The sequence below is a fragment of the Lactuca serriola genome, chromosome 5, assembly GCF_051521515.1.
Source record: "Lactuca serriola cultivar US96UC23 chromosome 5, Lser_US96UC23_V15, whole genome shotgun sequence".
Classification (NCBI taxonomy): domain Eukaryota; kingdom Viridiplantae; phylum Streptophyta; class Magnoliopsida; order Asterales; family Asteraceae; genus Lactuca; species Lactuca serriola.
The window spans coordinates 261670954-261687773 of NC_136412.1; positions in this window are offsets into that span (position 1 = coordinate 261670954).

Below are 16820 nucleotides of genomic sequence, written 5' to 3' on the forward strand. Positions count from 1 at the left end.
GGTTTCTTTCTGTAGGAGATTCCCAGTGTTCCTCTAGGAGTGAGGGTTGAGTGCTTGTTATGCCTGTTCTTCACTAGGGTGTTGTGGTGATACTTGATATAAATATGGGTAGGTGTGGAAGGTAGTATGGGCCCGTACTACTGAAAGGACAGGACCCATACGCGTATCAAGGAAGTCACAATCCCTAGGGCTGGGTTGAGAGTCGATTCTCGGGTTAATGATAAGCGTCTGATGTTTGGCGGTAATTTTAGTATGGTGGTTACGAGGCATGCTGGGAGCGGATCCGGGTCAGGATCGGGAGCAGGAGGAGGTGGTCAGGGTGGGTCAACACCACCCGAGGTTATCGGTCAGATGAGCACAGACGAGTTGGATGCTAGGATTCGTGAGATCCTGCATGATGACGTTGCTGCTATGCTCCGGGCTGAGTTGCCGGAACTGGTTGGGTCAATCAAGACCATCATGGTCGAGTGTTTTGATGAGCGCTATGCAGCTCTTACAGAGACGGCTACCGCAGCGGCTACAGCAGCTGTAGCAGCAACAGGGGGAGGAGCCGATAGAGGTTTCCAGTATTTGGACTTCGATAATACAAAGCTCCTGCCTTCGATGGGGTTCAAGATCCGATTGTTGCTATGCGATGGTTGTCAAATGTGGAGGGATGTTTCTTCACATGTTCATGCCCTGTTGATCAGAGGGTGAGATGTGCTCTGAACCTGTTGAGGCTCGGGGCGAAGGATTGGTGGAGGTTGACTACGGGGTTTTGCCCGGAGTTTGCTTCGGAGCAGGCTTAGATGTCCCGATATCTGAGTATGCTCAAGAGGGATATCAAGCAGTTTGTGTCTATGCAGAGGTGTGAGACCTTGTTGGAGTTGCAGGAGGCCGCTCGGCGGCATGAGTTGGAGATTGAGTTACGATTAAGAGAGGAGAGGAAGGCCCCGGCACAGTCGCATCCGGCGCCGAAACGATTCAAGACCGTTGATACTAGGGATGTGCTATGTATGTGATCTGCTAAGATCGGTTTGATTAGTTGTGATTCGATATATGATTGTATGTTTTTGTGCACATGGTTGTTGGACTTGGGTTGGGTTGAGGCGGGTCCTGCTTTGTGCTGTAGGCCAACATACCCAGGGCGGACCGGTTGTCCCGATGGCCTAGCGAGCGGTCCGGATAGGTTGAAGGCCCTGAGAGGATGGACCAGACATGCCGAGGCTCGGAGAGTGGACCAGGACGACTGAAGGCCCGGTGCGGGCAAACCAGTCATACTGTAGACTCAGAGAGTGGACCAGGTGGATTGAAGGCCCGGTGCGGGCGGACCAATCACACAGTGGACTCGATGTATATGGCTAGACTCGGAGGGTGGACCAGGTGGACTATAGGCCGCTGCGGCGGACCAGTCACACAGTAGACCCGAAGTGCATGGCTGTTCTGTTCTGTGTTATGATATGTTATGAATTGTGGTTGGTATTTTGGGGGTATCTCACTAAGCTTTCGGGCTTACAGTTGTGGTTTAAATGTTTCAGGTACTTCAGGAGACCGTGGCAAGGCAAAGGCATGATCGTACCGCTCCTCGTGTTTTTTGTGTTTATGATGTGGTTCTAGGTAATACTCTGGTAATAAATGTATTGAAAACCTTTTTGTAATAACTTTATAAAATTGGGTTGTTTTCGAAAAGTTTAAATTGGTTGGAATTTATAAAGCGTTACACATTGGTGAGTAGATTCCAAACTACAGCAAAATAACTCTGAATCCGCGTTCCATTAACCTGCTTACTGATTTCCTTAGAATATAATTTGTTTGAAAAGCGTCAACATAAAATATGTTGGTGAGTTCATAAGCATTTTGTATAAAAATTTGTGATAGTTTGAAATCTAGAAAATCCAATATTTTCTTGTCAAAAATAGTTGTAAGTCTTGTTTCCAATCAAGTATAGTTACATGTGTGTTTTAGTTAATTGTTTTCGAAATCATATAAAATCGTTTTCTCCAGAAAATCCAATATTTTCTGATGTATAAACTAGTAGTCTTAAAACCATAAGACTTATGTGGTAAAAACTTCGTTTAAAGTATCCAAACAATACTAGTTTATAATCGGAAGGTGTAACTTGCGTAAATTTCTAAATAAAAAAAGTTACATTCTAAGTGAATCCTTATAACCATACTAATATGACGGAGTGTCTGTCTAAGTATTCTTCAGGCGTCAGTTTCGTTTAAAGACATTTGTGACCCTAGACTGGTCGGTCTAGCTGTAGCGAATAGCGAAGGTGCGGGGTGTCAACCCCGTATAGGTCTATACAAAAATTCCCGCTCTCCCTCCAGGAGACTCTGTTTATAACTCTTACAGGACTTTAAACGTACACTAATATATATAGGTACAGTGAAGATTCGCCTGACTAGAATATTAACCGATATTTACGAAAATATTTGAAAATTTGTTATTTATTTAATAAATAACAATAGTTTTACTCATTGACTAGATATTTCGTTTTCCTTTGTTGAAAATAATCCACCTTGAAACATAATTATCAAAGATGACCCAATATTATCGATGTTGGCAAAAATGGTCCTTCTTTTTATAAATTATCAGTTAAGGCCCATATTTCTCAAAAAGTGTCATAAGTGATCCAAAACTACAAGGATTGTTGAAAATGACCCATTTCCAAAATGCTCATTTTAGAATTATTTTTAAGAAAGTGTTCAAAAGGCCCTTATTTATCCAATAATTCCATTTTTGGTCCTTAATAAATCGAAGTGTTCAATATTTACTCAAATTTATTCCATGTTCCAAAAATTATATATATATATATATATATATATATATATATATATATATATATATATATATATATGGCCGAAAATGGCCCAAGATATTAATATTTTCATAATTTAACATCTTCAAATATTATGTCCAACCTCTTATTTAAGCAATTTATTTGAGCAAATCCTTGTGATTTTTGACATAAGGTTTCTAAATGATAGTTCATATAAACACTAGTTTTTACTTCTAATCAACAATAATTTGTGAAATATAGTCCAAACTTATCAGACTTAATCAAAATCTCAAGTTTTGGACTTCTATAGGGTGTTTCATAATCTTCAACACATACATCACAACATACAAATATAGACTAGCAATTATACCATGATTTCACAAGACCCTTGACTTGTATCCTCCCCCAAAAACAATGAAAACTCTAAAGATGGGTATGAAGCTCACCTTGGGTAGGAGAAAGTGTGGTTGAAGAGATGAGGTGAGAAATTGGAGCCTAGAACACTTGAAGTGTTGGATGAACTTCTTGAGGATTTTTGCTAGCAGAAGGTTATGAACACATAAATTTATGTGTGAGTAGAAGAGTTAAAATAACTAAATATAAGAATCATTGACTAGGCATGAATTACTTACAGGAACTTAGAAGGAATGGTGAAGAAAATGGGAGCTTGACTTGAGTTCTAGGGAGAGTTCACGGAGGTTCACACAAAGTGAAATGAATTGTGAAATGAAAAATGGGGTTTACGCTTCTACATATGGGATATGGAATTGATTTGATATTTTCTTGGTTTACTGTTGGGTAATGCATAGGTTACTAAGATTTGCATTGACAATTAGTCAATTACGGCTCATAATTTTTGTAAACACCTTTGAAATTAAAAGAGTTCACGAACTAAATGGGTTTTCACAAAGGTTTATGGCCAAAAGAGGTGGTCCACCATGGTGGTTTACGACCTTAAGGGGTTCCATTATGGAGTTTATGGCGTAAAAGTGGCCTAGATTGGTGTTCAGGGCCAAGGCTTTCATGTTTAGGGTGGTTCACGGCCAAAGGGGCCTCTTGGAAGTTGTTTACGGCTAACATGTCCACTAAGAAGTAGCTCACGATCATGGAAACTTCATAGGGAAGTGTTCATGGTCTTGATGTATAGATTGGTGTTCACGGACAAGGCTTTGATGTTTAGGGTGGTTAATGGACAAAGGGGCCTCTTGGAAGTTGTTTACGGCTAACATGTCCACTAAGAAGTAGCTCACGATCATGGAAACTTCATAGGGAAGTGTTCATGGTCTTGATGTATAGAAACTTTGATATGTTTGTTCTATTGTTTGTGTGATTTATATTTGACGTAAGTTCAACATCCCATTTAATTTTATAGCTCATGAGAGTCTTAGGGTGGCATAATCCTCAAAAATTTACATTACCCTAACATAATAATAGTATAGCTATAACTATTACATATACGAGACACCTTTGGCTTGGTTTTTCGACTTGAAATTTCCAGTTGTGACATTTTAGTTGTGGAGAGAAACAAGAAACAGCATTCCAAATACTAAAGTGAGCCATGTGCAGTACACCTAGTTTATCTCTACCAGAAGGGACAGAAGACTTCGTAGTATATTGTATGCATCTAACCAAGTGCTAGGCCGTGTTCTTATGCAGCGAGGAAAGGTCATATCCTATGCCTCGAGACAACTTAAGACACATGAGGTCAACTACACAACTCACGAACTTGAACTGGGAATAGTGATATTTGCTCTGAATATCTGGATACATTACTTGTATGGCACGAAATGCATAATATTTATGGACCCTAAAAGTCTTCAGCATATCATCGACCAAAAAGAATTGAACATGAGACAACGACGTTGGGTTGAACTACTAAACAATTACGAATGTAAAATTCGTTATCATCACGATAAACCCAATGTAGTAGCTGATGCCCTTAGCAGAAAAGATTACTCAAGACATCGAGTAAAGTCGTTAACCATGTCTATCCATTCATACCTATCCACACAGATCAAAGAGGCTCAACTTGAGGCCTTGAAACCCAAAAATGTGGCAAGTGAGACTTTGAGAGGAATGGACAAGAACTTATAAATCAAAGGTGATGGAGCCCGATATCTCATGAACCGGATCTGGACACCAAATTTCGGTGGTTATAAAGAGGTTTTCATGAATGAAGCACACAAGACACGATACTCCATTCGCCCGAGTTCAGACAAGATGTATCTGGACCTTAAGAAACTTATTTGGTGGCCTAACATGAAAGTTGGGATTTCTAACTTTATGGGCAAGTGTCTCACTTGTGCCAAAGTCAAGGTAGAATATCAAAAGCCTTCGGGTCTACTATAGCAACTAGAAATCGTTGAATGGAAGTGGGAACGGATTACAATGGATTTCATAACTAAGTTACCCAAGACAACAAGTGGTCATGATACCATTTGGGTAATCGTCGACAGATTAACCAAATTTGTGCACTTCCTACCAATAAAGGAAACAGACAAGATGGAGAAGTTAACTAAAACATACATCAGAGAGATAGTTAGACTGCATGATGTACCAATATTTATTATCTCTGACCGAGATAGTAGATTCACCTCATGATTCAGGCAGTCACTACAAAAATCTCTGGGAACTAGGGTGGACATGAGTACAGCCTACCAATCTCAAACTGACGGATAGCGTGAGAGAACGATTCAAACGTTAGAAGACATGTTGAGATCATGTGTGATCGACTTTGGTAAAGCATGGGATGCCCATTTACCACTAGTCGAGTTCTCGTACAATAAGAGTTACCATACTAGCATTAAGGTTGCTCCATTCGAAACCCTTTATGGTCGCAAGTGCAGGTCACCTCTATGATGGTCTGAAGTGGGTGACGCGCAACTGGCTAGAGGTCAAATCCCTGACAGCACTCTCACTGGTCCGGAGATCATTCGAGAAACTACTAAGAAGATAGTTCAAATCAGAGAACGACTTAAAGCTTCTATAGACAAACAAAAAAGCTATGCAGACAAAATGTGAAAACCCTTGGAATTCCAAGTTGGTGATCGCGTCACGTTGAAGGTCTCACCCTGGAAGGGCATGATACGCTTCAGAAAGCATGGAAAACTAAATTCAAGGTACATCGGACCGTTCGAGATTCTTGCTAGAATCGGTCCAGTAGCTTACAAACTCAAACTACCTTAAGAACTCAGTAACATACACCCTACCTTCCACGTGTCTAACTTAAAGAAATGCTTATCCGATGAGACTTTTGTTATCCCACTCGATGAAATCGAGATCAATGAGAGTGGCAACTTCGTGGAAGAACCAGTAGAAATCCTAGATAGGGAAGTGAAGCGAACAAAGCAAAGTTGTATACCCATAATGAAGGCGCGTTGGAATGAAAAGCGGGGACCTGAATTCACTTGGGAACGGGAGGATAAAATGAAACAAAAATACCTGCATCTCTTTCCCTAGTCTTATTGTATCTCTATAGTCTTAAATTTCAGGACGAAGTTCCTTTTAATTGGGGGATAATGTGACAACCCATTATTTTCTATCTTGTAAACGTCAAACATGCCAAATAAAAGTCAAAATTATTGTTTTGTTAATTAAATTAATAATATTAGTGTGCAAAAACCGTTTAGTAAAAGTGTTACAAAAATTAAGAGTGAACTGCCTTAGACCGAGAAGCTTGCAATTCTCCTCTTTCTTTGGACCGCAAACCGGAGGACAACAAACCGTTTACGACCGAGAACCCTCGGACCGCAAATGTACGAGACTGCAGAAAACTACCCCAAAGGGTATCCTCTTCGGACCGCAAACTCGCATCTGCAAGAACCGAAATCTCTTGGTCTTATCTCTTGGCTCGCATTTTAAGAGGATATGGTGCACTTCTCAATGCAAGTATCACATCAAATGTCCCTTACTATAAATACATATGGCCGGAAACATAAGCTCATTCTTACATCTTTCAACCGAAATCATCTCAAATCCTCTCAAGAACTCCAACCGAAAACTCCTATTTTTCTGTAACGACGTAAATTTTTAAAACAATTTTTCATTTTTAAATCGTATTTTCAATCACCAAAAACAATATCCAACAATTGTATCTAATGTCATCATAACAAACAAATCCCAGAATCTCAAAAGATATCAACTACATAAATCCCCTCAGTGTGTACGGATCATGACGGCGCCTTCCCACGGTCCTCGCTAGTACCTGAAACACCCAACACAACAACTGTAAGCATAAATGTTTAGTGAGTTCCCCAAAATACCATATACAACACATACGCCTTTCCAGGTGATAACTCCGTGGGACCTTCCGGTCCAAGTGTCTCAGGAGACTTCCGGCCCATATCCCGATAGACCTTCCGGTCCTACCCGTATCGACCATCTGGTCTGTAACCTCCTGACCTTCCGGTCCATGTCCTCTTGACCTTTCGGTCCATATCATCTTGACCTTCCGGCCCTTATCATACATAGCATACATAACACATACATATCACATATCAGCATATAGCACATATAAGACCTTCCGGTTACACATAGGTACCCTTCCAGGTACAGTATAGTGAGAAGACTCAGCTCGGCTATCTCGGATAATCTCGCACACGGATACACTGATCTAGCCTCCGCCTATACACATAAACAATTATCTCAAATCAATAACGACACTCCAGGCTAGACTAGTCTCTTCCATGTCCTCTAAGAAGGCTAAAAGACCATTTTACCATTCAAATGGTCTTCAAGCCCAATTGTTGACCAGACCCTAAAAGTCAACAAAAGTCAACGATCAAACTTTGACCAGACTCGTCGAGTGCACTCGTGCGACTCTGCAAGTCCATGCATGTCCTCTTCGCTCCTGGTCCTCACTCAACTCGCTGAGTCAACCCTACACTCAACGGTTTATCACAGGTCGCGAATTACGGGGCAACCCGACTCGACTCGTCTAGTCCCTTATGGGCTCGGCGAGTTCCTCCCATGAAAACACTCAAACAATCCTTTGAGATCAGATCTGCTTCACCAACCAGTAGATCTAACTTCCTAACACTCAAAAGTCACGTAGAGGTTCAAACTTTACGTTCATGCAATTCTTATAAGTCCAAAAATGGAGAAATAACCTTTAAAATGGGGTTCTACTCTCAAGCCTCACATGAAACCCCATAAAGCTGGAAGCTTGGGACTTTTTGGACCTCTCAAGGTCCAAATCTACCATCTATACCCAAAGGGACTCCAAATGCTTCACAATCCAATTCAAAATGGCACAAAGGAAACCCTAGATTCAAGGAATTTATCAAATACACGAAATGGGAAGGAACTTGTACCTCAAAACGTGAATCTCAGTGTGAACAACACAGATACAAGCTCCACAATCAATCTAGCATGGATTTTCCCACTCCTTCTTGCAAGATCACACCAAAGGATGAAGAATTAGCCTCCAAAATGCTCTCTAATCTCTCTTTGCTCTCTAGGGTTTTCACAGGGGAGTAATGGCCGCAAATGACGACCATAAGGGCCTTTAAATGGGTCTCAGGCCCTGAGATTTAGGGTTTCACTTAACATCGCGGACTCGTCGAGTCCGGTCATTACTCAAGACAGAATTCGTGATCCTACTCGGCGAGTCTAAGCGCCTACCCGCCAAGTCCCTCCCTAAATCTCAAGATAAATACTTAAAATAAGATAACTGGGAATCCGGATGTTACAATTCTCCCCCACTAGAAACAGACTTCTCCCCCGAAGTCTCATTCTACAAACAGCTCTGGATGGAGCTTCCACATCTCCGCCTCAGGCTCCTAGTTTAGCTCGGATCCTTTTCGATGCTGCCACTGAACCAGAACCTGTGGCACTTCTTTGTTTCTCAAAACCTTGATCTTCCGATCCACCACCACTAATGGCCTCTCAACATAATTTAGGCTCGCATCCACCTGAATATCCTCCAATGGTACCACTGCCGACTCGTCGGCTATACACTTCTTCAGCTGAGACACGTGGAAGGTATCATGTATTTGTGACAACCCGGAATTTTCATTCGGTCAAACCCTAAAAGTCAATCACTTCATATTATAATTCAAGTTCACTTTTACTTGTTTTTGGGAAAAATAAAGTTCGTTTGATTATTTTAATATTATTTTTAAACGAACGGGTGAAAGAAAGTGTCGTCTCGGGTTTTGAATTTTAAAAACCGCAAACACCTCGCGCCTTAGAAGTTACTGGCCAAACTATTTCGTTTGGGTCGAAAAATCATCCCAAAAATCCATAAACTCATGCTTATCCATGAGTTTAATCCCTAAGTCTAGTTATAATATGTTTACTCCCTAAAAGAGTAAACTCCAAAAGAGTAAACTCAAAAACACTCTCAAGTATCATCTTGGAATCAATTCAAGATCTTCAAACATGTAAGTGTTCTAGCCATTTCAAGTTGATTAAACACTTAATCTAGTGTTTGTGCATCTATTCATCCATTCATTTTTGTGTTTTTGATTAGATTTCCAAAAACACCAAGAACACACACTAAGTGTTCTTGGACTTTTAGCTAAATCCAAGCTTCCTTATAGTAAGTACTTCCATCCTTGAGTCTTCTAAAGCTTGTATTACATATTAACATCAAAGAAAAGTCCCAAGAACACCAAGATAAAGGTGTTCACGGTTTTGGGAGGCTCCCAAAACTGTAAACACCATTTATGGTGCAAAGTGGTGCCTTAAGGTGCCTAGATGCTTCACCATGCCTTAGGGTCTTGTCTAGCTTCATCCTTGATGAGTTTATCACACAAAAAGCACCAAATACTTCCATTTTTATGTGTTTACGGTTTGGGGATCTCCCAAAACCGTAAACACCCTAAAAAGTGCATAAAAGTCCCATAAAAGTCCAATGGTTATTCCTTACGTCTAAATCTAACCTAGACTATTGCCATGATTGAGCTAAGGACTTGAATACCCCCAAATACCAAACTTATGAGTTTAAGGTAGTAAAACCAAAGAGACATGACCATGAGGCCATAAACTCCTCAAAGAAGTGTAATGATGCCCTAATCTCTTCCTAAGGCCAAACCACCAAGTAGAAATGCTTCAAAGGACTTGCAAAACGTCAAACCAACTTATGGTCAAAAAGAGAGGAGTTTATGACTGTAAACTCTTGAGTTTACGACCATAAACTCATTAGGTCAAAGTCATGAAAACCGTAAACTCCAAGGGAGTTTACCCTTGAACCCCAAACACTATAGCAAGGTCCTTTAGCACTTAGATGCAACCCTTATGACTTGTAGCACCAAAATAAGGTGTTTTACATGCCTTACGATGCCTTAACTTTGTCAATTAATGGTTTAACGTCTAATTGGATACATATATGTGTGATTATATGTTAACTAGGATCATTGAGTGTGAACAAGTCTTCACTTGTCACCTAGTTACCCTACATCATTCAGTACATCCAAACCACCATCTTCAAGTGAGTTCATACCCCTTGATCAATGTTTTAAACGATTTTAAATGCTTTAAATGGGGGGGGGGGAATACAGGTAGAAAACAACATGTTATTAAATCAATCATATGTATTTATAACTGCAATTTCATTCAGCAGATTTCACATACTACAAAATGTGATGCATGAAATGGTTTTATATCTTAAAAATACCTTGATAGCAAAAGTATTACGTTTGAAATGTTTATTAAAATGACATCAAGTCATTGTTAATTATTGTTCAAAACTCTTAGATGTCTTACAAAACCATTTTTACCTTCTTGAACAAAACTATATCTATACACTTATGTTCTTTTATATGTATTGATGTTATAGTTTTCATCCTTCATTCAGTTTCCCACACTCTTGTGTAGCAAGGGTGTATAAACCTGTTTGGACAATCAATTACCTTCCAGTTAACTATTATAGGGATAGATAGGAGATATATAACATTATTCCTGTTACAAGGAATTTCATCAGAGTCAGTTCATTCATGAGTCTACACTATACATTACATGTTACTTGAATACACTTACATGAATATGCTTACATGAATACGCTTACATAGATATGCTTACATGAATACGCTTACATGAATACCATACATGAGTACCTTTACGTAGATACATTTTCTTGTATACATTTACATGGATACTTGTACCTCGATTCATTAGGATGATTTATTAGTACCTTCTGTGTAAATTTTCCTGCCTATCCCAGTTCAACGGGATATCTAGACGAGACTAACCATTCCGAAACCCAGTTGTTAGCACCAGTGGTTGATGAACATCTACGGATGCCTACGGTTATTACTTATATTAGGAGTACTTTTACGGGACTAACCATTCCTCAGGCCTACTGTTCGCTACAGAGGTTGATGAACATCTACGGACGCCTACAGTTAATACTTATATTAGGAATATGTTTACGGGACTAACACTTCCTCCCACCTGTTGTAGCTACAGAGGACAATTGAACAATCTATGGATGTTCAAAGGTTATACATTTCGCAAATCGCGATGTCGAGTTAATCCTAATACAAAAGGATAAAACTTACATGATTATATTTTTCCTATAACTTTATTTTGTGATACATTCACATAAACGATGACTTAGACTAAGTACTGTTTGTAATAGTCAAAAATAAAGAAAAACTATCATTTTCATAGCAAAACATTCGGCTCTTGGTAGAAGACTGTTATATTCTTTTCCTATTTACTTTATTTTGTGATACATTCACATAAACGATGAGTTAGACTAAGTACTGTTTGTAATAGTCAAAAAGAAGGAAAAACTATCATTTTCATAGCAAAACATTCGGGTCTTGGTAGAAGACTATTATATTCTTTTCCTATTTACTTTATTTTGTGATACATTCACATAAACGATGAGTTAGACTAAGTACTGTTTGTAATAGTCAAAAAGAAGGAAAAACTATCATTTTCATAACAAAACATTCGGGTCTTGGTAGAAGACTACATTTCATACTAGTAGGAAATATGGGATTTTCTAGGGTTTTTCATACTTGTATCAACTGTTTCATTTAAAGATTTACATGGCATTCATAAAAGCTTTCCAAAACAAGAGAATGACACTTAAATACTTATGAATTCACTAGCTTTAGGCTGATACTTGCTTTCAAAATAACTTGTATTCTCAGGTCACCAGTTAGACAGGTACGATGGCCAGGTTTTGAGAAGTCGGAGCACAGACAAGACTCATCTTATTTTGATTATTCATTTTATTGTTGTACATTATGAAAGAACACACATGTATTAAAACATTACTTTTAATGCAATGGATGATGTTATTGCTTGTTTACTACTTCACACTGTTATGATACTTCACATGACGTCCTCCACCCCGAAACGTTTCCGCCGTTCTTGGTTTTGGGATGTGACAGATTGGTATCAGAGCATTGTTTATAGTGAATTAAGTATATCAACCCATAAAAGATATACTAACTATAAATACATTGGGATTAAAACACTCTACCTAAGATTTTATACTTTAAATAGTAAAATATTTAATTTAGTATACGTGCCTGCATTCATACTAAAATCCGTGTCACAATGACAAGAACAAAAGTATTATGATTGTTGAACATCACAAGTAAGCCTGGGGATGTATGGTCAGTCTTGGGAGTAGCATAGCCTGATCAACTATGCTGGTCCGAGGAGTGATTAGCATATGCCCAAGAATGGTTGTGATATGGCAACAAGTCTAAAAACTTACCAACATTACCACAATGAGAACATTATAACAGAACCTAAGTCTAAAATACCATAGGGGTGTTTTGTGTTACCATAATTACTTACTTGAGAACTAAAAAGGATCTTCATTACTAAGTTGATAGTTGCTAAGTGGATACACTAAGGTTATATGTAACTAGGATGTTATAGACTTAGAATCGGTGAAATTTTGCTTTACCCCTATTCCTTGTGAATTTGGAGTTAAGGTCACTTATTTGAAGGCCTATCATGTGTTGATTACATATAACTAGTATTCACTTTACAAATAGAGATATAACTAATGAAGATTTTTCTAATAATTATCTAGATAGTTCGTCTAATAATTATTTCCTTACCCAAATTCTCGCGTAGATAACATGGCTAGACTCCATCCCCACGGCAACCTGTACCTTCCGAACGAGGTCATTGCTGGATAGTTTGAAGAAGAGCCAGAGAATGATCATCCAACCCCCGTGAATGATCACCATGATGAAGACCTCTCGTATGGTGCTAACTCCGAACCTGAGGTTGAGAATCTACCCCACGCAGCTCCCTTTCAAATTCCTAATCTGCGTTCGGCTCTTCATGGCCCGACGCCTGAGTGGGTGGAATGCTTGGAAACATGGATCCAAGGACAAGATCAACCCATGCCATTTAATGGTGACCGAAGCTTCTATGAACTGAGCAATGGGGGCTTAGCAGACAGAATCTTGCCAATCTTGGTCCGTAGAGTGGCCCGAAATGAGATTCAAGGCAGGACAGCCCTACATCAGATCACTGAAGTAGTCGCCGATGTGAGAATGCATACCCTCCGCACCATTCGTCTAGAAGATGCTCGTGAGAGATCTGAGAGAAACCATGAAACCCTGCTGCAAACACTGGCTGAATCGCAAGCCGAAGTCATAGAACTTCGAGTACGCCAGAGGGTGTACGAAAGACACCAACTTGATGTGGAACGCCAACTGTCACACCCCAAAACCATGAGTGGCGGAAACATTCTGGGGCGGAGGACGTCATGTACAGTATCACAACAATGAATAATAGTAAACAAGCAACAACATCATCCATTGCATTAATAATATAATTTCATACATGTGTGTTCTGTCAAAGTTATAGACACCAAAAATATACATATCAAAATAAAAGATGAGTCTTGAACGAACTCCATCTTCTCAAAAGCCTAGCACTTGTACCTGTCTAGTAGTGACCTGAGAATACAAGTTATTTTGAAAGCGAGTATCAGCTTAATGCTGGTGAGATCATAAGTATATTAATGTCTGAGTTTGTATGAAAACATTTGAAAGTTGTTTCTGTAAGATGTTTTGTACAATGTTTTGTATAATGTTTGAACTCTCCTAGAAAACCCTATGTTTTCTACTAACTGTAGCCTTCTACCAAGGCATCTCATGTTCGTGTGTATGTCTCTTGTTAGAGTGTGTGTTTCCCAATTCTGACTATCATTAACCAAAAATATAGTTACTACATTACCGTGGATCGTGTGAATATTCACGAAGTAAATGTAATGGGAAAATATTATCGTACCGTAGTATTTGTGATAAGTGACTACCGTGGTACTAACTACCTTAATACAAAAAGGTGTTCCAAATAACATGTGATTGACCTGTATCCTGCTACCGACTCTAGTAAAACGACGATGTAAGACGCCGTAAGAAATGACATTTGGCACCCGTAGACTTGCAAGTCCCACTGTAGCGAGCAGCAAGGTGTAGGATAGTCAATCCAGTATAGATCTATACACAAACTCATACGCTCTCCAATTAAGGAGATTAGGGATACAAGAACGGTCGTGGCAGGAAGTGCCATGACCCGTTCAATGGTTCACATAACTGCATAAATATATATGAAATGAATGTGCTAACTAAAAGTGTAATCTTTCTCTGTCTAGCCTGTGTGTACTGAAATGTTCTGCGTGTGCTAGCTGTAATGTATGTTCTCTCTATCTAGCATGTATAGTAATGTACTGTGAGTACTACTCGAACTGACTCATGAATGAACTGACTCATTTTATGTTTCATTGTTCTAGTTATAGTATTAGTATTCTCCTGTGCTACCCCTATGGTAACTTACTAATGATGTAACTGGTACGTATGAACATGGAAGTATACCCTTGCTACCCAAGGGTACTGAATGAACTGGAAGGACCTTTATGACTATATATGTACACATGATACATAATTAATATTTAAATGACCTTCGGACGGATACCCGATATCCCACCAGACCACATCTCAAGCACGAAAAGGAAATAGGGCGGACAGGCCTTCCTAATCCTTTTAAACATTTCTTATATAAGTATACATACATAGACATGCAATTGATAATAAGTATTAAAGAGTTTAAGTAAAATTATTTGATAAGTAAAAGAGTTTGTAAAACAATTTGAAACAATTCGGTTTGTTAAACAGTTTGAACGGTAAGAAATCACTGGTTTTGTAGTTATTAATCACATGTGATTGATGTAATAACTACAAGTATTTAACTTGTATCCCCCCTATAAAGCATTTAAAAACATTTAAATCATTGGTTAAGGGGTATGAACTCACCTGTAGTGAGTGGTACGGATGAACTGAAGATGTAGGATCGCTAGGTAACAAGTGAAGTCTTGAACACACTTTATAACCCTAGTTAACATATAATACCGCATATATGTATCCAATTAGTCTTAAACTACTAATTGATAATGTTAAGACATCCTAGAACATAATAAACACTTTATATAAGTGTTATAAGCCTTAAGGATTGCATCTAAGTTGTTATGGGACAAGGCTAGTGAGTTTAGGGTTCCAAGGGACTTCATACTTGAGTTTACTCTCCACATAACCCCACACAAGGAGTTTACGGTCGTAAAATCTTGTGTTTACGGCCATGAACTCCTAGACTTAGTGTCATTTTGTGTTTTGAAGTCCTAAATGATTTCTAGAAGCAATTTGCTTTGGTGGTTTAATCCTTGGAAGGGTTCACGGCATCAAAACACTCTTTTTAGGAGTTTTCGGCCCAAAGGCCATTTCCTTTTGAGTTTACTGCTGTAAACTCATATGGAAGTGGATATTTTTGTGCTTTCAAGTCCCAAACTCATGTAGGAAAAGTTCTATACATTTATCTAAGGCTAGTGAAGGCCTTAGGCACACATTGGTGCCCTTGTTTGATGTTCACGGCCCATGAACCATATTAGGGCTGTAAACTCACTTTGGGAGGGGTTTTTGATGTTTTAAGGTCCATCAAATAACTAGGAGTAAATCTAGGTAATTGTCCAAAGCTTTAGGAGTGTTAAAAACACTTTTTGGTCCTTGTTTTTGGAGTTCATGGTCCAAGAACTTCTTGGGCCATGAACACCCAAACTTTGGTGTTTCTTTGATGTTTTCTTGTCTTAAACACACCTATATACAAGCCTAAGTTTGTTATTTAACAAGTGGAAGGGACTAGGCATCATATAAGCCCTATATAAGAGTTTACTCCCCAAGATGTTCTTGGGCGGTAAACTCCCGAATCTTGCAGTTTTGCTATGTAATCTATGTTATTAAACATGTTATAAGCCATATAATACAACTAGAGAAGGGTACTCACGATTTGGGATGAAAACCCGAAGATCCGTGAGAGAGAATTGGCTTTTCTCTAGTTGGAATTGTCAATAATGAATGAATATGGCCCAAAATTCTGTATATAGTCCTGAGATTTTTGGTAGAAAATATTTTATTCCCGTAATGAACTCTAATGTAATAGAGTTTTGGAGTAACAGTGTTTCACAAATCCCTAGTGCATCCACTCTCCTGATATCTCCTTAAGTGTAAATCCCGAAATACTCAAACTTATACGGAAAAGTCTAAAAATTTACTGTGACTGTTATAACTTCTATTGCCTTGATAAAGTTCGTACATAATGGAAATATCGGGTTGTCACATCATCCACTCCTTAGAAGGAATTTCGTCCCGAAATTAGAATTTAAGCAAATAAGTAGTTACAAAAAAACTAAGTAAAAAGACGAGGATATTTCAGTTTCATCTGATCTTCACGCTCCCAATTGAATTCCGGTCCTCGCTTGGCGTTCCAACGAACCTTCACTATCAGGATACGGATTTGTTTCGTTTGCTTGACCTCTCGGTCCATGATCTCTATTGGTTCCTCCACGAAGTTGAGGCTCTCGTTGATCTCGATCTCGTCGAGTGGAATAACAAGAGTCTCGTCGGACAGACACTTTTTCAAGTTCGATACGTGGAAGGTAGGATGTACGTTACTAAGTTCGCGTGGCAAGTTATGTTTGTAAGCTACAGGGCCGATTCTTGCGAGAATCTCAAAAGGCCCAATGTACCTTGGATTTATCTTTCCATGCTTTCCGAAGCGTATCAAGCCCTTCCAGGGTGAG